A 22,357-nucleotide genomic window follows, 5' to 3' on the forward strand; every position below is an offset into this window, starting at 1 on the left:
TTGAAATTTCATTTATTGTTCCATATCATTCGCGCATTTCAAAAGAAAAAAAGAGTTTGTTTCCTCTATGCGTTTATTGCCTCAAGTGTTGGTTATGTGTGGTAATAAGAGTATTTTCTTGTTCAGTTTTCAGAGGAATACACTGGGATGCGATTGTAAGCGACTGCGCTCAAGACTTGGCCGCCAACCTGACCCCCAAAGACAAGATTTTCATGTAAGATGACACAGATTTTATTGCCGAATAATATATTTATGGCTGCTGCCGGTGGATCACAAATAAGCAAAAAAAAGTACGCTCTATCAGAGACGCCAACGCAGTAAAGTGCTTGAAACGTCGTATTCCTGCTCCTGAGCGTGTATGGTCACCAGGGTTCAAGAATGTGGTAACCAAGGGCACAAATTATATTTATTCGCGCATTACAGAGCTTACACGATGAACTTATGATACATCTAGGGCGGATCTCCTGCGGTCCAATCTTGCCATCGTGCTCGCTCCGTATTCGTAGTGGGCCCGCCGTGGTCGAAGGTGGTGGGTGCAAACTGGCATCCCTTTGTGCTGCTGCCCGAGTCTCCTCCTGCCATATCCGGACCCAACGTGTCGTACACGGGGCTACCACTGCCGAGCAACTGTCAAAGTGCTGCAATGCAGGGCACACATTTAAGGCTTATAACCCGCTGTGGTGGCGTACTGACATTGGCGTTGCGGTACTAAGCCCGAGGGCGCGGGATCGAATACCGGACGCGCTGGGCGCATTTCGATGGGGTCGAAATACAAAAGCGCCAGTGTACCGTGGTGCAGGCTGAGGAACCCCAGGTGGCAATATTAATCCGGAGTCCCCCATTCTACGGTGTACCTTATAATCATGCGTAGTTCTGGCACGTGAAACCACTTAAGTTGATTTATTTAAGGGTAATTAATTAAGCCCTGTAGATCTTGATGAGCACACGTTTGAGTAAGATGGATAATGCCTACTATGGTAGAGTGAGCTGTCTCGAATGCGATCACTCCCGCTCGGATCGACAAACGTACTGCCGAGCTACGAGTGTCTGAAAGCGGCGTGAGAGGCTAAACTTAGCTTAAATTGCGTGACGCGTGGCGCGACAAGGTCGCCATATAAGCACGTGACATATGCAAGATAGAGTAATGGGTTCCTTCCTGCACAGAACGATACGAAAGTAAGGCGTGTGGGTAGTACGATAGCGAAAATAGAAGCGACATTAGTAATAGATGTTTTCGTTACATGCAGTTTCAGAAAGCGTTCAGTATACTGAACGAACTTAAAGACGTTTCACGTCAAAAGAAGGAAAACATTAAGCTCACGCTTACATCACCAAGAGTTCGTCAATACCTTCCGCGGCGCACCTGCACAGTATAGCAGCTCTCGAATGTCAGCGAAGCGTGTGTTGAAAAAAAAGCGCAAGGTGGGGGAATCATTTTTCAAGCCAAAATCACATTCAGGAAGCTGAACAATCGCGCCTCATCGTCGTAAAGAATGAATCAAGTTGTACGTTACAGATGTGAGTAAGGTTGGAACAGAGGAGGCATTACGTACTGAAACGACTGCGTGAATGGAAGAAAGGGCCACCGCACAAAGAGTCGCATATAAGCACGGTAAATTACTGTGCTTACGAGTGCATAATTTCCATGCGTTTCCTTAAGTGGCGTGGCATCCTTCCATTGCCTAAAAATTTCCCATGGGAGTGATGATGCATCTAGCCTTTCAAAATGCTTTACTCGAGTTGCTTTACATGCCCCGCTAAGTCCCAAAATTTGGTACAAGAACAATCCACGCCTCTAGCTGCCACGAGCCGGCATACGAGGTGGTATCAAAAAGTTTACAGACTGGCTCTATATTGAGTAAAGATATTTATGTTCATTAAAACGCTGTAACTTTTGAAGTAGTTTTCTTTCGCAGCAATACAGTGCTTTCAGCGCTCCTGCCGCTCTGCGAATGTGTCCTGAAAGTCTCTTTCTGAGCGAGTCGAGCACCCACCCTTCTTTGGAGCTTCATTTAAGGAATCGTGACAAAATGGCGACTTTTGATCTGGGCTTTAAATTTTGCGAAAACAGTGAAATATTCGGAAGCGAAATATGACGAGTAGTGTAGAAACGCTCTCCTTTCCTTCAAGAAACTCGCGTGGGGGCAATGATTTGTGACAGGGTGCATTGTCGTTGTGCAGCATCAAGCTCATCGTGCGCCCCAGATCGGGCCGTTTTGCCTAAACGGCCTCCCTCAGACGCCTTCGAAATCGACAGTAATAGTCTCTGTTGGTATACGGGCCATTTGGGAAGAATCTTCGATGCCCAATACCATAAATACCCCCAAAAAATTTTTAGCATGCACTATGTCGAGCTGCTGATATGCCTAGCCTTTTTTGGTCCGGGAGACTTTGGGCTCTTTCAGTGCCACGACTGTTGCTTCGTCTGAGTGTCATACCCATACACCTAAGTTTCGTCCCTAGTGATGATCCTCTAGGTGAAACATAAGCCATACGTAAAGTATCGTCCCAACTTATTTTGCTTTCTTCTCAAAATTAAAATTTGACGAATCTCAAAAGTCGCTATTTTGACATGAATTCTTAAATCAAGCTCGAATCACAGAAGGAACGTGCTCTGTTCATTCTGGAAAAGATACTTCCAGGCCACATTCGCAAAGTGGCAGGAAAGCTGAGAGCGATGTGCAGCTACGCAAGGGAACTATTTCAAAGGTGGCAGTGCTTGAATGCACATAAATGAATTGGTTTATCCTGAACAGAGCGAGTTTCTAAACTTTTTGATACGACGTTATAGATGCGGTTTTGTACTACTATTCAAGAATAACTGCATGAGAAGGGAGCAGAGAATAGCCACGGAGCTTATACGAACAACCTTATGCGAACAACCTATACATCGGGCAAACTGGACGGTGCCTAAATGACAGGTTACGGGAGCACAAATACACGTGCCAGCTTCTGACAGCACCTAGCAACTTGGCCGCACATTGCAAACAATGCAGATGCTCTCCGCTACTAGAAAGCACCACAGTCATTGGCACATCAAAAACAAAAACGGAGCGAGAAATATGGGAGGCGCTTGCGATAGCTAAAGAAAAAGAGGTGTGCGTAAGCACTCCGCCCATCGCGCTTATCACAGCTGAGGTCGAGTTTGCCAGGGCGAACGAGTGCAAGCGAACGATGTATGCTTGAGCGCAATATAACCATGAGCAACCTGAGCGAGGGCACAAGAGCGCGTGTCAGATTGCCTCGAACCCTGCTAACGTGGCGGCGGCCGTCTGAAAAAAAAGTGGAAAGGAGGACGCTGTTCTAATGACTGTTGTCACTCCCACCTTGCGTCGCTTTATACAAAGTGCGGAACTTCGCATCGCCAATGCACATTGATAAAGCCGCTTGATATTTCGGTTACTGATATCTTTGTGCACCAAAGCGTGGCCAACACTCTGAGAACAGTTTACACCCTTTGGCGTGCCCCTTCTGCAACACAACGATAATCGTCATCTGCCTTGATGGGTTTCCTTTCTTTATCGCTGCGAGCCCGGAACTTTCCAGTAACGAACGGCACGCGCGTTATCAGAAGGGGCACTCCAAAGGGTATAAACTGTTCTATGCTGATAACGCGCGTGCTATTCGTTACTGGAAAGTTCCGGGCTCGCAGCGTTAAAGAAAGAAAACGCATCAAGGCAGATGACGATTATCGTTGTGTGGCAGAAGGGGCACGCCAAAGGGTGTAAACTGTTCTTAGAGTGAATAGCAGCGCTGCTTTGAAGCGTAAACAATCGAAAGTTAATTCCCTGGGAAATCTGACCATATGCCTGGAACGCATGACACGATGTGCTCCATAACATATACATCAGGTCCTATGGGCGTAGATCTGCAGATACGCTAAACACAGGAACGGAACGAGCGCCTAAGAGCTGCGGTCTAAAAAAAAAATAAAAAAACTTTGACTGAAAAAAAAAGACGACTGGCGGCACGTTACTGCGCACGTAGCCGTCTTATCGGCTGTCGGTGGCCAGTGGAATGCCGCAAGGTGCCGTTTTCGACAAACGCAGGCGCGGTAGGACTGCGAACGGTTAGCGGAAGAGCGTCCTCGTTTCCCTGTGTTTTTGACAGCGCCATCGGCGTATCGCTCTCACTCGGTTTCGAGGCTATTTGCCACGCGTTCGCGTGTTCCCGCTCGCATTGCTCACGATAGTACGTGTGTGTCTGTGACTATGTATGCTATTGGGGTGTCTATGTGATCACTGTGTATACCATAATTTTCACCCAACACCTCAAGTAGCACGCCAGACGATCAGCTGACATGTCCAGCATGTCATTAAATTATCTTTCTCTACATGTTGAATTTGTAAGGATTATAGTAATAGTCGTTGTGTGTCGTAACACGTTCAACGATACATAATATAGGTTCGCACAGGGAAATCACCATTGTTTGTGCCTGGTGCGATTCCATAAGCGCGATAAGTGTCAATCCAAAAATCAGTCACTATCAATAATCGATAACCAATAATCAAAGCAGAGCAATTACATTGCATACTTGGGAGGTGTTCTTTTTATTATGTGTGTTTGCGGGAAACGTTAGCATTATCAGAGATGCCAGGTGTTTTTTGCTCTTCCTCGCTTAATCGCAGCACGTGTTATAGTTAGGCCGGCTTCAACAACGACCAATGAAATAGGGGATGATAAATTAAAATATAAATAAAAGTCACATCGTGCTTACGCATTCTTAGCAGAAAGTTCAGGTAAGCACACTACAAGTCTCAAAAATATACATTCAAAAGCACGTGATAGTAGTTCATAATTATGAAACCGGGTTACAGTGCCAGGGAAGGCGAAGACATAAACACGAAAAACTAGCTGCACAGGACGGGAGCTGGGCATCATATGGCTTAATTACTACTACACCAATGATTACATGCATGGAATTCCCGCTGACACGAAAATTCAATCTGTGAAAATCGACATGTTACACGATAGGAGTGGTTTATGAGATACACCTCTCCTGAGGTAGCTGTTGTATCGGACAGACCGAGAGGCGTGTTATTTACCGACCAAGGGAGCATCGTGCGCAAGTTAAGGCGATAGAACTCTTCGGAAATATTGGAAGCCATTGCAAAAGATCGTTGCAATGGCCTGCAAGGTTGCAAACGGCCACAGCAAAAGATCAATTCACGTCAAAGTTTCACAGCACACTTGTACTATAGGTTGCTTTAGGGCTGAAAAGCTCTAACTGCTACGCGAGGGCTTCTGCACGGAAGTCCAGAACTGAATTAGAAAATAGCTTATCAAGATCTCGAGTAAAAAAATTAATTACTTGGCCAAGAGCATGCGTGGTTCTGGTAAGTGTTGCGCTATTAGAAGAACATGACATGAACAGGTGCGCACAGAAGCATTTGTAACTAGATATCTGTGGCCGAACCGCACCCAGCGCCTTTTAGGAACTTCTAGGGTAAGCTGGAAATTAAATCACGCACGAGCGCGGGCCGGTGCTGACATCTAGTTTCCAAGTCTCTGACTGTGTATTTGCCCTTTCAACATTAGCAACAGTTTATGAAAGCAGTACTGAAATAATAATAAAACATATCTAGCTTTTCCGGACACGAGGGGTAGTTCACGTGAGTGCCACCACGTGGCGTACTGACCTTAAACATTTCAAACTTCCCGCGGTGACGTATGATGAGGTCAACAAAAGGAAAATAAAATAATGAAAAGCTATCCATGCGCACTGAACTTTGACACAATGCTTTTCCCGCCGTCGTTATCGGTGTTCTTGATAAATCGTTACCGCTCGTCGCCTGGAAATTACTTATCATCCTAGGAGCGTTTAGTCGCGACGAGCGATGGTGGATTCTGGTCCTTAGATACGGCTCTTTTTTTTTCTTTTTGATGCTACGGAGTAAACAGGCTAGGCTAACCGTCAGAAGCACTCCGTGGCAGCTTTTCTTAAGTCGGCAGACATTGTTAACGTCCGAACATCGCACAGCGTCTACGAGAGACGCAGTCGTGGACGGCTTCTTGCCGTTCATGAACCTCCGGGTTTCCCTGTCACTTGTATCCCATTTCGACTACTACAATCCCACGGAAGTCGGCAACGATATAATGTCCATGGCATTAAAGCCGTTTCAAATAATTCTACCGTGGAGACGACAACCGCTTTTGCTCACTGTGAATGCAAATATTACAGTAATGAGCGCCATTCTGAAGCATATAAATTGATAGTCTAAAAAATTATGCGGATCTCTGGTATGTGTTTCTGTGTTCTTTGTTGCCATTGTCGTACGTAATCTCCACAGAGTAGTCAGGCACCCTCTAATGAAGTGCTGTCGATATCTGCCTGAATACGCCCGCCATTGTGATGCAAATAAATGTAACTTCAACTCATTTTATCAGAAATAAATGCTGATTGAAACGCTGACGTCATCCTGAACAAGATCATCAAGCGCCGTAGTGCTCGATCTTGTGATGCCCCTACTGGCAAGGTTATTTTCGTGTGTGTTGTTTTTTTCGGGGGGGGGGGGGCAGGAGGCGATGGTGCTCTTGGACCGTAGAAACGTCCCTCGGACGTCTCTAATGTGCTCGTTTTATTCTCAAGCACCCAATGAAAACAGTCATCGCTGCAACTCAAGATGTCCTGGTGGCAGGCCACCAGGGCGTGTCGCGCAAGTATGACCACGCTGATTCATTTGGGTTGGCATATACTATTTTATGCGTCATATTTCGCCACATTCATTTTTCAAACTATGCCAGAGCTCAGAAACGCAGGCCAACTCACTAGGTCCCATTCCTCTGTTTACTTCCGCAAAGTGTGCATATATCGCTGTGGTGACCAAATATGCCCAGCGGTAGGCTATTCCTCAAGCCTTTCTGGCGACCTGAGGAACTGAAGTCGCAGGCTTTCTTCAACCGGCGACGACGTTCAATATGGCTATCCTCAAGTACCCTTCACTGACTTTGCTCACCGCCTTCACTCCAGTGTCATCTCCTACACTACTCGCTCCTGCTAGACACAACACAAACACGCAACGACCTTAATGAAGTATCCATTACACGCTAGCTGACATGCTGTCGATGTACCTTTCCGCTGAGCACCGCAATTGGAGCGTGGTCCTGTCTATGGAGACATTATCCGTCTTCAGCTTCGCTCAACAACAGTGCTCGTTACTCATCACTTTTTGTCGACAGCAGCATACTGTATTTCCTTTGAATATACTTTCGGCTTTAGGTGTGACCTTGAACGCCCGCTTATTCTGTTACGTTGACGGCGACCGTTGTCGTCAGGCTGCCGCCTCATTCTGAGCTTCGCCCTCACCAGAGAGCACAGAAAGTTGTTTTACAAACAAACCACCGGGATTCGACCGCATGTATTCGCAGCATCCTCCATTTGGGAGCTGGGTGCGCTAACCATGGGATTAGGCACACCATGTATGCAGATGATGTGACCATATGGTGTCCCGGTGGTAGTGAGGGTTATATCGAAAGTGTTCTGCAGGGGGCAGTAGATGTAATTCGGAATTATTCGGACCCGACGGGGTTAAGGTGCTCCTCCCCCAAGTCGGAGCTGCTGCTGTACAGTCCCACTAGAAGGGGACCCAAGCCAAGGGGATGGATCCCCGTGGACCTCTTGAGCATTCAGCTTCGTACAAGAAATGGCGATCTCATACCTAGGGTTGATAAGATCAGGGTTCTGGGGATGATTATTGAGTCGAATGGCGCCAACACGCTGACGATCCAGAAGATCATTTCCAAGACAGAAAATGCGGTGCGCCTAGTGAAGAGGGTGGCCAACAGGCAGACGGGGTTCAAGGAGGATAGTCTGATTAGACTTATGCACGCATTTGTATTGTGTCACTTCACTTATGTGTCGGCCATGCACAAATGGAAACCATCGGAGAAGGAGAAGCTTGACACGCAGATTAGGAAGATCACGAAGAAAGTGTTGGGAGTGCCAATGTGCGCCAGCACCGACCGACTTCTCCTGCTGGGAATTCATAATACCTTGGATGAGATAGCTGAGGCTCAGGAGAGGACGCAGATGGTGCGTCTCTCTACGACTAGCACGGGTCGGCAGATTCTGAGAGAGTTAGGTGTTCCTCAGGAGAAGATTTCGCAGCTTCATGTCGGTATTCCCTTGAAGGTCCGTAATCGGTATCACGTCAAGCCTGTTCCCAGGAACATGCATCCGGAGCGAAATCTTGGTTGAAGAAAGGCCAGGGGAGCTTGCATGCTGAGACTCATTCGTGATGAGAATCAGAAGGTTGGCTTCGTCGATGCTTCTTTTAACGAGGAGAGAAAGGTGTTTACCATAGTTGTCGTGGACAATGAGGGCAGTGTCGTTAACGCCGCTACCGTTCGGACTGATAGGCCAGAGGTCGCGGAGCAAGCAGCTATTGCGCTCGCCCTGGTTGACAGGCGCAGGCCTTTTGTATATAGCGATTCAAAGTCGGCCGTTAGGGCATTTGAGAGGGGTTCGGTGTCTAAGGTTTCTTTTAAAATTATGCAGACATGTGAGATCTCTCAACACTACTTATGTTGGCTCCCTGCTCACCTTGAGATGATCGAGGGAGCCCCTCCGAATCTCAATGAGTCCGCTCATGAGGCAGCGCGAGATCTTACCCTCCGCTCTGCCCTGCACAATGGTGCGGCGGTACTCCCCGAGAACAGAGAGTCCCCTTCCACATACAATGAAATCACGAAGTATTACCTGCTTAATCGCAGCGTTTACAGTTTGCCGCATCCTAAACTAAACAGGGCTCAGGCACTTACATTGCGCTTACTACAGACTGGTACTTATCCTTGCCCACGGAGACTGAACATGTTTATCCAGAGCGTTATTGCCAAGATTGTGGTGCTTTAGCCACGCTCGAACACATGCTCTGGTCTTGTGAAAGAATTGAAGACTCGGCGATCAAGGATGCGTCCAGGTGGGAGGCTGCACTTCGCAGCGCGGACCTGGATGGACAATTCTGGGCTGTCCAGCAGGCTCACAACTTGGCCGTGAGGCTTGGCCTTCCGGTTCCGACGTGGGAGCAGCCCGCTTAGTGGTTAATTATCACTACTTGCAGGACCAAATAAAGTTTCCCTCCCTCCCTCCCTCCCTCCCTTCCTTCCTTCCTTCCTTCCTTCCTTCCTTCCTTCCTTCCTTCCTTCCTTCCTTCCTTCCTTCCTTCCTTCCTTCCTTCCTTCCTTCCTTCCTTCCTTCCTTCCTTCCTTCCTTCCTTCCTTCCTTCCTTCCTTCCTTCCTTCCTTCCTTCCTTCCTTCCTTCCTTCCTTCCTTCCTTCCTTCCTTCCTTCCTTCCTTCCTTCCTTCCTTCCTTCCTTCCTTCCTTCCTTCCTTCCTTCCTTCCTTCCTTCCTTCCTTCCTTCCTTCCTTCCTTCCTTCCTTCCTTCCTTCCTTCCTTCCTTCCTTCCTTCCTTCCTTCCTTCCTTCCTTCCTTCCTTCCTTCCTTCCTTCCTTCCTTCCTTCCTTCCTTCCTTCCTTCCTTCCTTCCTTCCTTCCTTCCTTCCTTCCTTCCTTCCTTCCTTCCTTCCTTCCTTCCTTCCTTCCTTCCTTCCTTCCTTCCTTCCTTCCTTCCTTCCTTCCTTCCTTCCTTCCTTCCTTCCTTCCTTCCTTCCTTCCTTCCTTCCTTCCTTCCTTCCTTCCTTCCTTCCTTCCTTCCTTCCTTCCTTCCTTCCTTCCTTCCTTCCTTCCTTCCTTCCTTCCTTCCTTCCTTCCTTCCTTCCTTCCTTCCTTCCTTCCTTCCTTCCTTCCTTCCTTCCTTCCTTCCTTCCTTCCTTCCTTCCTTCCTTCCTTCCTTCCTTCCTTCCTTCCTTCCTTCCTTCCTTCCTTCCTTCCTTCCTTCCTTCCTTCCTTCCTTCCTTCCTTCCTTCCTTCCTTCCTTCCTTCCTTCCTTCCTTCCTTCCTTCCTTCCTTCCTTCCTTCCTTCCTTCCTTCCTTCCTTCCTTCCTTCCTTCCTTCCTTCCTTCCTTCCTTCCTTCCTTCCTTCCTTCCTTCCTTCCTTCCTTCCTTCCTTCCTTCCTTCCTTCCTTCCTTCCTTCCTTCCTTCCTTCCTTCCTTCCTTCCTTCCTTCCTTCCTTCCTTCCTTCCTTCCTTCCTTCCTTCCTTCCTTCCTTCCTTCCTTCCTTCCTTCCTTCCTCCCTCCCTCCCTCCCTCCCTCCCTCCCTCCCTCCCTCCCTCCCTCCCTCCCTCCCTCCCTCCCTCCCTCAATTTTCTGCATATCTGCCTTCCCACTCCTCGTTTTCGTCGCAGACGCAGGCAGAACGGACGCAGAAACGAAAAAAAGCAGTAATGATTGCGTGAGCCGCCAGCTGACACATGAGCTTAAGTTTGGCAGGTTACTCTCATTGGGGCGCATGTGCTTGCGTCAAAGGGCAGATCATGGGTCGCCTTAGCTTTATTGTAAATTTGCTTCCACCAACTCTTTTTGTATAAAACTGAAGAGCCGGACAAAAATGAGACCTACCGTTGTACATTTTTCTTGTTTTCTAAGTTTAAACCAAAAACACTCATCCGCACAAACAGTGATTTTTTTAAGAAATGGCATAAGGATGATATATTTCGAGGCCATGTCGCTGCCAATACGGGCCAGCACCATGTATCGACGAAAGGGCATCACACTGACGATGCATGCGGCAGGTTACTGCATGATGAAAACAGGAAACGGCAACTTATTACACAAAACACCAGGCACGCACCACCATGACATTTTTTTGACAACAGCGACTTACAGCGGCGGACTGATATACTTCATAAAGGGGTTTAATTTTATTTTGGTAGTGACTACAGTGACGGAGCCCGGTACTTTAACATCTGCGCTACAGTGACGGGGCCGGGCACTTTAACAACAGCACTACAGTGACGGGGCCCGTCACTTTAACAACACTGTAGCGATGGGGCCGTCACTATAACGATGTCGGTATTGGGGGCGAGCATAGAGTTTCCTACAAAAGCTAAGGGGGGCGAGTGCTTACGGAGTCTCTGTGGTCGCCATCTGTCGGAAGCGCCTCACTTGCGTAGTCTGAGGGATAACTCGGCACGCTCCGCATAGCTAGGTTTGGCTATCAGCGCTAAATAAACATACTACGCGGGAGCTCTCCTGGACATTTTTTCAAGTAATCTCGATGTGACAGAAGCATCTTACCTTTAAAATAATAATCTGGGACGAACAGAAGGCACAGAATGGTTTACAGACCCTATCTCGTTACCTACAACGTACGGTAAGCTGGGACACTGCGCGCGGTCGCCGCAATCGATTCCCCCGAACTGATTTCTTGCGTTAAAGGTAGCAATTACTGAGAGAAAACTATGTGAAATAAGTTCTTATACTGGGTCGTCTGTGTAACCAAATGGAGCATCACAAATGAAGCTTCAATGCCGCGATCGCACGGGTTCGCGGTGACCGACTGCGCGTCTGCATGCCTGTCTGCGCACAATGTTTCGCTTTCGCTGCGAGAGCATTTTCGCACCGTGCCATGAGCTTTATGCCGCACTATATGAGCATTTGACCATACGCGAGCAACCATTGCATGTACACTATCAGAGCTGTTCGAAAAGAATTTCGTTATAGCTAGGGACTTCGACTTCTATACGGCGACTTGTGCTTTGCCGTCGCGATAATTCAGTGTTTTCATTTTCTTTTCTTCTAAAGTCTCCGAAGCTTCAATATCATTATTTCTCAAGTTGCATCGCACTGGATGCTTATCGGTCTTCTAAGCGAGCAAATTACCCACTGCTTCTTTTTCTTAATGCAGTACAGTAGTCATTGTCTGGTGCTACACAAGTATCAATATATGCCATGCATTTTTTAATGCGCTTTGTACCGTTCCCTTTCCATTTAAGTAAACTTTCTTTCTTTCTTTCTTATCATCATCATAGGTGTTACAGTGCATACGCAAAAAACTGTTGGACCCAATAGGCGCAAGCTAGTGCATGGGTCCGGATGCGAAATATTATTACGATATCATCGAGCGATGCTCAAGAGACGAGCCCAAGCGAGAACAACGAAGTTGGTCGGTGCCCTTAGCACGAGCGAGTGTCAGCCTGGCTCCAGTGTAAATAGCGTGTAAATAGCATCTTTCGTCTGTGTCTTTCCACACGTAACGTTTCTGCTGGAGGTCAGCGATCCCCGTCCTCACCACGGAACTCCGAAGTGGTCCGCACACCGAGCTTGTCACCATGCCTCCCTGTGACGAGCCCGCCTCTGCAACGGCTTCGGCTTGTCCGACTACTCCAATCGTCACGGTTGCCCCACATCGTGACCCAGGTGCGTTCTCTGGCCTGGAGGGACAGGATGTCGACGACTGGATCAAGCTTTATGAACACGCCTGTGTTAATAACAGGTGGGACCCAACAATTATGCTCGCCAATGTCATCTTTTATCTCGGCGGCACCCCACGCGTGTAGCACCAAACGCATGATGACGAATAACCAGTTGGGACAGTTTCAAAGAAAAGCTACGGGAACTGCTCGGCGACTCCATTGGGCGCAAGGCTGCCGCGAGAAAGGCGCTTGCGTCTCGTGTTCAGTCATCTACAGAGCCATACGTTTCCTACATCCTCGACGTCTTGTCTCTATGCCGTAAAGTTGACGATTATATGTCCGAAGCAGATAAAGTGGCACATGTGCTAAAAGGCATCGCCGACGACGCTTTCTATTTGCTTGTTTTCGGCAACGTCTCGACTATCGTTGCCATTATAAAAGAATGCCGTCGCCTTGAACACACTGAGAGCCACCGTATCTCACACCACATTGCGCGGCTACCCAACACTGCTGCTACGTCACCATGCGAGGGTCGACCGCGTCAGACCACCACCTGTGACGACGTCACCCGTATTGTTCGCCTCGAACTCGAGGCCGCCGGTTCGCCAGCCTTCTCTACGACGCCTCCCGATCCGCCAGCAACCACCATTGCGATGATTCAGGCTGTCGTCAGACAGGAATTTGAAAGCATGGGTCTGAACACCGTGTGTTCTACCTCTCGACCGAGCGTTCCCCAGTTATCTAGCGGCCCTCCTCGTCCCCGGCAGTCCTTTTCTGCCCCATCTCGCTGCAACCCGTCCGAATGGCGTACCCCTGATGACAGGCCGATCTGCTTCCACTGCTATCGCTTCGGCCACGTCGCTCGTCACTGCCGCAACCGATGGCCACCGCTTCCTCCGACTTACGCCGCCACTTATTCCCGCACCTTTGGACCTTCTGTACCAATGCCACCCGCCTTGAACCCACTACCACTGATGCCCCTGCTCCGAACCTTCGCTACAGCCGCTCGCCCTCACCTCGACGCCACCAGTCTCGTTCGCCCCAACCCCGCCGCTTCTCTTCGCCGCCTATCGCCTCCCGGACCCAGCCGGAAAACTAGGCACTGCAGCTTCTGGAGGTGAAGCTGCGTTGTCGACCCTGCCCTCAAATCTTCTGCTCACGTTACCTACTAACCGAAACCTTCTTGACGTTGACGTTGACGGCTATCCTGTCACGGCACTCATCGATACAGGAGCACATCTTTCTATTATGAGTGCTGCCTTCCGACGACGACTGAACAAGCTCCTCACCCCAGCGTCGGCACGAGTCGTCCGCGTTGCGGATGGCGTACTGTGCCTACGATCGGCATGTGTACGGCACGTGTCAGCATCGCCGGCCGCCACACTCCTGTCCTCTTCACCGTAATTGCTCATTGCCCCCCCTCCCCCGACCTCATTCTCAGCCTCGATTTTCTCTCCGTCCATTCTGATCTTATTGACTGCTTTTCCAGTACTCTTCGCCATGAGTTGCCGATGCTCGCTGAACCTTTTGACGCACCCCACTGCCGCTTACGCTCCACCGGCTTTCTTCGCCTGCCGCCAAAGTCCATAGCCTACATTGAACTGTTGCCTTTCCCACCAGTTCCTGTTGGCGATTACCTCGTCACTCCTCTGCCCGACATCCCAATACAGTATGACGTCACCATGCCTCACAGTATACTTACTATTACTGCGAACCACACTCGCATGCCTGTCTGTAACTTTGGATTGGCAAAGCAAATTCTACCGCAAACCCGCCGTGGTTGCTCAGTGGCTATGGTGTCGGGCTGCTGAGCACGAGGTCGCGGGATCGAATCCCGGCCACGGCGGCCGCATTTCGATGGAGGCGAAATGCGAAAACGCCCGTGTGCTTATATTTAGGTGCGCGATAAAGAACCCCAGGTGGTCGAAATTTCCGGAGCCCTTCACAACGGCGTGCCTCATAATCAGAAAGTGGTTTTGGCACGTAAAACCCCATCATTTATATATATATTCTACCGCAAGGTATTTGCCTTGCCACCATTGATTCTCTCGGCGACCAATACGTGGCAGCGTTATCTACCGATGGTTCTCGCGAGCTTAGCATGGTCCTTGCGCCAGCCTCGGGCGTCGATCCCAACATAAAGAAAATGGTTGCGACGGACCTGTCCTCTACGCAGGCTGAATACCTTTGCGAAGTATTATCATTCTACCGCGATATTTTCGACTTCGACGATCGCCCTTTAGGCCAGACGCTCGCGGTCAAGCACCGCATTCTTACTGGCGATGCTGCACCTATTCACTGACGACCGTATCGAGTTTCTCTGTCGGAACGCCGAGTAATTCAAGATGAAGTGAACAAAATGCTCAATAAAAACATCATTGAGCCTTCATCGAGTCCCTGGGCGTCACCTGTGGTGTTGGTTAAGAAGAAGGACCGCAAGTGGCGCTTCTGTGTAGACTACCGTCATCTGAACAGCATTACAAAGAAGGACGTATACCCGCTCCCACGTATAGACGACGCCCTTGACTGCCTGCACGGTTCCAGCGATTTCTCGTCTATTGATCTTCGCTCGGGATATTGGCAGATTGCTGTTGACGATATAGATAGAGAAAAAAACAACGTTCATCACACCTGATGGCCTATACCAATTTAAAGTAATGCCGTTTGGATCATGCAACGCCCCTGCCACCATTGAGCGTATGATGGACTCCTTGCTCCAAGGTTTCAAATGGTCCACATGTCTCTGCTACCTCGACGACGTCATCGTCTTCTCGCCAACGTTCGACACTCACCTTGAGCGTCTCACAACTATACTTGATGTATTTCGAAAGGCGAAGCTGCAACTTAACTCGTCCAAATATCGTTTTGGCCACCGTATAATTACTCTTCTTGGCCATCTCGTTGACGCTTCCGGAGTACAGCCTGATACCGAGAAAACTCGCGCTGTCCGAGAGTTTCCGGTTCCGAAGACAGCCGGAGATGTTCGAAGTTTTGTAGGGCTGTGCTCGTACTTTCGTCGTTTTGTTCCAGATTTTGCGACAATTTCTAGGCCCCTAACTAACCTTTTCAAGAAAGGCGTACAATTCTCGTTGGGTACTGCAGAAGCCGCCGCCTTCTCTCGTCTCGTCACTCTTCTAACCTCACCACTGTTTGGATCCCACCGATGGCATCGGTTGTTGGGAACTCGGCGCTGACGCCCGTGGTTGTACCTGGGTCGCAAGCCCCAAGGGTAGCGTTGGCCTGGCGGCCTGGGGTACAACTGGAAGCATCCGAAGGTCCCGGCAAAGCATGAGTCGACTGGTAACAACAAAACAACTTGTTTATTTTAACATCGCAAAGAGTTGGCGGTCAGGTTGACCGAAGTAGAGAGATGGGAGAGCACTTTACTCAACAGAAGAAATCGGAGCCCTCCTTTTGGCGTCCGGGGGCAGCTGTTTTTATACTCTCGCAGTTGAGGGCAAGAAGGAACCCCTCAATAGACGAGCACGTGATTGTACAATGGGCTAATGGTGACGCACACTGTCGTAGCGCCGCCGGTCGGGCATAAAGACTGGGAGGAGAAGGTAACTTCGGCTCTCGTAGCGCCTCTGGTCGGGCACAATGACTGGAAGGAGAGGGTGACCCCCTGCTGTCGCATCGCCGCCGTTCGGGCACAATGGCACATACACTCACACACGCACATGAAGACACGTGGCATCGGAACATGCCTGGAAACGCCTGGAAACGCCTGGCGGGGAGCGTTGCGGCGACGCCGAACGGGCCAAAATGTCTGCCGCCCCGCCGCAGTCGCGCCGGCAAAACCGCGCGTCGCAGGCGAAACGCAACACCACCCATTCTCGCCCACTTCGACTCTGATGCCCCTACAGAATTACGTACAGATACCAGCGGTCATGGCGTAGGTGCCGTCTTAGCCCAGCGTCAACGTGGCAAGGATTGCGTTATTGCTTACGCGAGCCGCCTCCTAGCACCATCGGAGCGCAACTATTCCATTACGGAACGCGAATGCCTTGCTGTTGTCTGGGCGGTTGCGAAGAACGGTCCTTACCTTTACGGTCGCCCTTTTTCCGTAGTCACTGACCATCATGCTCTCTGCTGGCTCTCATCGCTAAAAGATCCTACAGGCCGGCTTCGTCGATGGGCTTGAGGCTACAGGAATTTTCATATTCCGTGGTGTACAAGCCTGGCCGCCTGCACCAAGACCCTGACAGTTTGTCACGTTACCCTGTTGACGGCTCTAACTCCTCCAATATTGCCAGTGCTTCTTGCGTATTCTCTGTATCCCAGCTGCTTCATTTCGCCGACGAGCAACGCCGTGACGCCTATATCAGAGCACTCATTGACCGTTTTGAACACTCTCCGGCCGATGCTACTCTACGCTTCTTCGTCCTCCGCGACGGTACTCTGTACCGCAGAAACCTTCGTGGAATATTATCTCCTATGCTTATGCAAAAAAAAAAAGAGGTGAGGTGTGCAGACAGGACATAAGAGTAGAGAAGGGGACAACACGAAGGCCGACTATCAATTGAAGGGAGCACTGAGGTGAAAAAAGAAAGAAGACACAAAACTCATCTGCGCAAGCTCAGGAATGGTATCACCACGTGTCAGTCGGGTACATGTGTCGGTCTGACACGTGGTGATACCATTCCTGAGCTTGCGCAGATGAGTTTTGTGTCTTATTTCGCCTTAGTGCTCCCTTCAGTTGATAGTCGGCGTTTGTGTCGTCCACTTGTCTACTCTTGTGTCCTGTCTCCACGCCTCACCTCTTTTTTTTGCACAATGAATCCTTACCAACTAGCTCAACTTTCTGTCGTTCTAATCTCCTATGCTTCTTACATGTGTTGGTTTCCCCGCAATGCTATGTCCCCTGGTTTATATGTAAGATGTCCGAGTCTAGGCAGGCACAGACCCAGTCAGGCAGACAGCATTGAAATGGGAAGACTGCATCACCTTGGAATAAAAAAACTACAAATTAGTGCGTAAAAGCATGATATTACGAGCCTTGCATCCTTGAAAATAAATATCCACTATTACCCTGGACAAGAAATTTTGGGATATTGTGTGCCAAAACCACGATCTGATTATGAGGTATGCCGCAGTGGGAGACTCCGGAATATTTGGACCACCTGGGTTTCTTTCACGTGCATCTAAAACTAAGTACACGGGTCTTTTCGCATTTCGCCCCAATTGAAATGCGGCTGCCAGAATTCGACCCCTCGACCTCGTGCTCAGCAGCCCAACACCATAGCCACTAAGCACCACGGTGGGTAAGATCCTGCTAGACAAGCGCTCACAATCGGCGAACCTAGTCGTCTTTTTCTTCCACACCAGGCGCTAGGAAAAGCAGTTAAAGTCCCGAATAGCGTGCAAGAAAGTATATAGACGCATGCGGCTCTCAGTTACCATAGTCGTAACAATCGTAGTGCTAATGAACAGAGCAGCAGCAGCAGAGTAGATCAGCTTAGAAGAGTTAACTGCTGGGCTAGTTTGCGATCTTGGATATTGAAAAGGTTTTGCACCAAAAAGGAACACACACACAAGAAAGACGACGACACCACGGGCGGTACTTCAACTGATTAATGAGGGTGAAAGCACTCGACATATACAGCCGTCCAAAACACCGCGCATGCGTACAAGGCAACATGGAGTACAAAGTCTTATCAGAGTAGGCGTGGTAGAAACTTCAGCTCAGCCTCGTATAGAAAAATCGATGTATCACTAACACAGTTCGGACCCGCTTTCTGGATGTAGAACGCTTCAAATGTTTCATGCGATGTCTGATGCCTGCCTCTACCCAAAATCCTCGCATCGCGGAACCGTGGAAAACAATCGGTGCAAGCTCTGCAGTTATCCACAAGTCGCTCACCTTCATTATTTTTTATACCTTTTGCATGCTGCCTAAGCCGGTCTTTCACACAAAACGCCCCGTCTGTCCTGCGGGAAATACTATGTTGGACAGACGGGGCGTTTTGTGTGAAAGACCGGCTTAGGGAACATGCAAAAGGTATAAAAATTAATGAAGGTGAGCAACTTGTGGATAATTTTGGGTAGAGGCAAGCATCAGACATCGCGTGAAACATTGGAAGACTTCTACATCAAGAAAGCGGGTCCGAACTGTGTTATTGATACATCGGTTTTTCTTTACGAGGCTGAGCTCAAGTTTCTATCGCGCCTACTCTGATAAGACTTTGTACTCCATGTTGCCTTGTACGCATGCGCCTTGTTTGGAGGGTTATATATGTCGAGTGCTTTAACCCTCATTAAACGAAGTAGCGCCGGTGGTGTCATCGTCTTTCTTGTGTGTGTTGTTTTTTGGCGCAAAAACTTTTCAGTATGCTAGAGCAGCTTGCTTTAGGAGGCGCTCACATAATGTTTCTCCTGCACAATGTCGTCCACAATATGACATGAAATGTGAGAGTGGATCCATTATATATGCCTACTTCTCAATCAAAATATCTCTTGCCAAACAGGTGAATTAACAAAAGAATATACCTTGTTTTCAGAGCCGTACTGGTGTGCATAAGCTTACCCGTGCTTCTGTCTACGGCTGCACAAGTGCTTGGAAAGTTTGTCATGACGTCACCAACGTACAAGAAAAGCCACGGTAAGGTTCCTGAAAGAAAACGAGCTCCAAAGTTTTGAACAGATTGCAGTAGGTTGGTACAAAAATGGTACGAACCCAACGTCTTCCTAAATCATGGAGCTAACTTCGCGGCAGTGGTTCGCGCTCCAAAAATAACCCAAGTGCAAAGCAACGCGAAGAGACATAGTCAGTTCCGTGCTCCATAATTTTCTTCGTGCCACCATTCACATCACGCAAAATAAAAAATAATTTGTTGTTGCAGCCACAATTACTGTGTGGCGTCGCGGCGTTCTTATATTCTTCTGTGCTAAATAAATCGAAAGCGATGTGGTAATAACGTCGTTGGGGACTGTGCCGCCCGCGGGGCTTTCTTTATCGATCTTGCCTCGGGTGCGATATGAACATGACTCTCATAACTGTGCACATTTTCCCATTTGATGAGTAACTGGCGCTCCTTGTCGGCTTTACTTATTGCTGATTAGGCCTGAAAATACTAATATTATTGATGTTTCCAGGGAAATGCACACTGCCAAGCAAAAAATTGTAGTACAATAATGCTGTAATTTGTTTTTTACTCCGCTATGCTGGTGCGCAGGCAAAAACCAGTTAAAAAAACGTACGAGAAGGTGTTGGACCGCTGAATTGTATTGAATCAATACAACGTTGTGTTGCTGTGCTAGGAGACATTCATTTTTTTGCTGGCACCGTTGTCTCCAAACTTCAGTTCACTACTGTGCATCAAACTTCATCTTCAGGTGCACATGTTATACATGGTGCGATACTTCTGCTACGTTAACCAAAGGTTCACTTCTATTGATTTCACTTTAAATGATGGCAACATTACGCTTGACAAAAATGTTTCAAACAAACAAATTTGCGCGGGCATTATAATTTCAGATGGCAAAAAAGCACCACTTAGTTGAAAAATGTGCAAGTGTATACCTTTACAAACGTTACCGCTTTTCGAATGCAGTTTTCTCGATCAGCGAATATTGTCACGTGGAGTGACGTGGAGCGAAACTTTTATTGTGCGAACATGTGCCCACAAAAACAGGCCACACTTAAAGAACGGTCACAACGGCGAACACAGTCGGCGATCGTCAAAATCTTACCAGCGAGTCAAGCGCGTCGGGTTTTATGGATCTGTCGTCGAATGTTCCAGAGGAACCACTCGGACCCGCGTGCCTTCCACAAAGTTCTACACCATTCGCTGGATGATGTGGTTGCGCAGCATTTCTTCGACTTGTTGTCTTACAGCTTCGCGTTCTCGCGTCGAAACTCGCTAAGGGCTCTGGCTGATTGGTCGAGAGCACTCTTCGGTTAGTATGCGATGGTTTGCGGCTGGTGTTTGTCGAATTCTCGATGACATGGATTTGGATTTATGTCGAAGTCTGGCTCGGTAACTACGGTCGTCGGGATAGATGCGGCAGAATCCTAGAGGACAAATGCATTGCTGGTCTCCGTCTCCAGAATTTCCTCGATGTATGCGATCATCGTGCCCTTGTTGATGTGCTTGAACTCCTGGCTGAAGTTTTTCACCAACACTTTCGTGTTTCCTCCGCGCAGTCGAGCGATCCCTCTTGCGACGCAAATTTCACGGTCGAGCAGTAGACGTTGGTCGCCTTCGATGATGCCTTCTACGTCAGCGGGTGTTTCGGCGCCGACCGAAATAACAATGCTGGATCGAGGCGGGATGCTCACTTGATCTTCGAGCAGACTCAAAGCGTGGCGACTACAAGGGCTCTCCGGCAGTATCGTTTGATCTTTCGACAGCGTTAGTGACTTCAACTTCAGGTCGATGATTGCGCCGTGTTGGTTCAGGAAGTCCATGCCGAGAATGACGTCTCGTGAAGACTGTTGCAGGATAACGAAGGTGGCAGGGAAAGTCCGGTCATGAATGGTAATTATTGCCGTGCAGATTCCAGTCTTCTTTATCAGGTGTCCTCCAGCGGTCCGAATTGACGGGCCTTCCCATGCAGTCTTAATTTTCTTCAACTGGGCGGCAATGGGTCCACTCATGACGGAGTAATTGGGTGTCTACTAAGGCGGTGACTGCGTGGCAGTCGAGAAGCAGGTCGAGGTCGGTGGTTATTTGTCTTGCGTTACAGTTAGGCCTTGGCGTCGGATCACGGCTGCGTCGCGTTGACCAGTGGCTTGCACGTGGCGTCGTCGGGTGGTCTTTAGTCTGCGTATTCTTTGCTTCCAGACTTCGTCGGGACGGTGGCGTGTCCTTATGTCGTCTTCGCAGCCTTCGTAGGCCGCGGAGGATCTTCGTCAGTTTGACGAACAGCAACCGCACCTCCATCGGTTGCTGCTTTTAGCTTTCCGGATATGGGCTCACGGACATATGGACGGCGCTGCGGCGACAGGTAGAGGCCTGGTGACGGCGAACGGGACCGTCGTCGAGGGCTGCACTGAGTAGCAGCGAGGTAGTCGGCGATGCACGAGGGCGTTCACCTTCCCTCGGATGCGCTGCGTCGACGGCGAAGCCTCGCAATCCCAGGTCGCTGTATTGGCATCGGCGGTACACATGACCGGCTTCTCCGCAGTGGTAGCAGAGCGGGCGGTGGTCGGGGGCGCGCCAAACGTCCGTCTTCCTCGCGTAGGTTCGCTGGGCTACGGCTGGGCCTGCTGGCGGCGGTGGACAACAGAAATGCGGCATTACAGGGCCCTGGCGCAGTCGCGGAGGGGAACCTTGACGGCGTGCGACGGAAGCGTAGGTCATCACTTCTGGCTGGGGCTGCGGCAAATGAGATTGCATCTCAGGAACTCTAAGCGATAGCTGAACATCATGTTTCACGATGTCAACGATCGAGGCCACTTGATGCTGCGACGAAGGCAAGATCTTGCGCAGTTCTTCGCGCACAATGGCCCTGATGGTCTCTTTGATATCACCGGAGCCCAGTGCTTGGATGGCGCACTGAGGCGTGAGCACTTGGCGGTTATATTGCCTAGTGCGCATTTCTAAAGTTTTCTCAATCGTCGTTGCCTCTGTCAAGAACCCGGCTGCGGTCTCCGGCGGGTTTCGGATCAGTCCGACGAAAAGTGCTTGCTTTACGCCTCGAACCAAGAAACGCACATTTTTCACTTCGGACATTTCCGGGTCAGCATGCCGGAAAAGACGGGCCATCTCTTCCGTGAAGATGGCGATGGTCTCATTGGGTAGTTGGCCTCGGTTTTCCAGCAGAACTTCGGCCCTTTCTTTACGGTCAACGCTCGTGAACGTCCTCAGGATGTTACTGCGGAACAGGTCCCATGACGTAAGGGTGGACTCCCGGTTCTCAAACCAAGTCCTTGCGGCATATCCCAAGGAGAAGTACACGTGTCGTAGCTTATCCTCAGAGGTACAGTTGCTGAAGGTTGTGATCATTTCGAAGGTTTCGAGCCAGGTTTCCAGATACTCCGACGAAGCTCCACGGAAGGTAGGGGGCTCTCTGGACTGTTGAAACACGATGGGTGACGCTTTGGCTGCAATTGTGGTTGCCTTGGCCACAATCTTCTTGATATTCTCAGGTAAAAGTCCG

The sequence above is a fragment of the Dermacentor variabilis genome, unplaced genomic scaffold, assembly GCF_050947875.1.
Source record: "Dermacentor variabilis isolate Ectoservices unplaced genomic scaffold, ASM5094787v1 scaffold_13, whole genome shotgun sequence".
NCBI classification, from domain to species: domain Eukaryota; kingdom Metazoa; phylum Arthropoda; class Arachnida; order Ixodida; family Ixodidae; genus Dermacentor; species Dermacentor variabilis.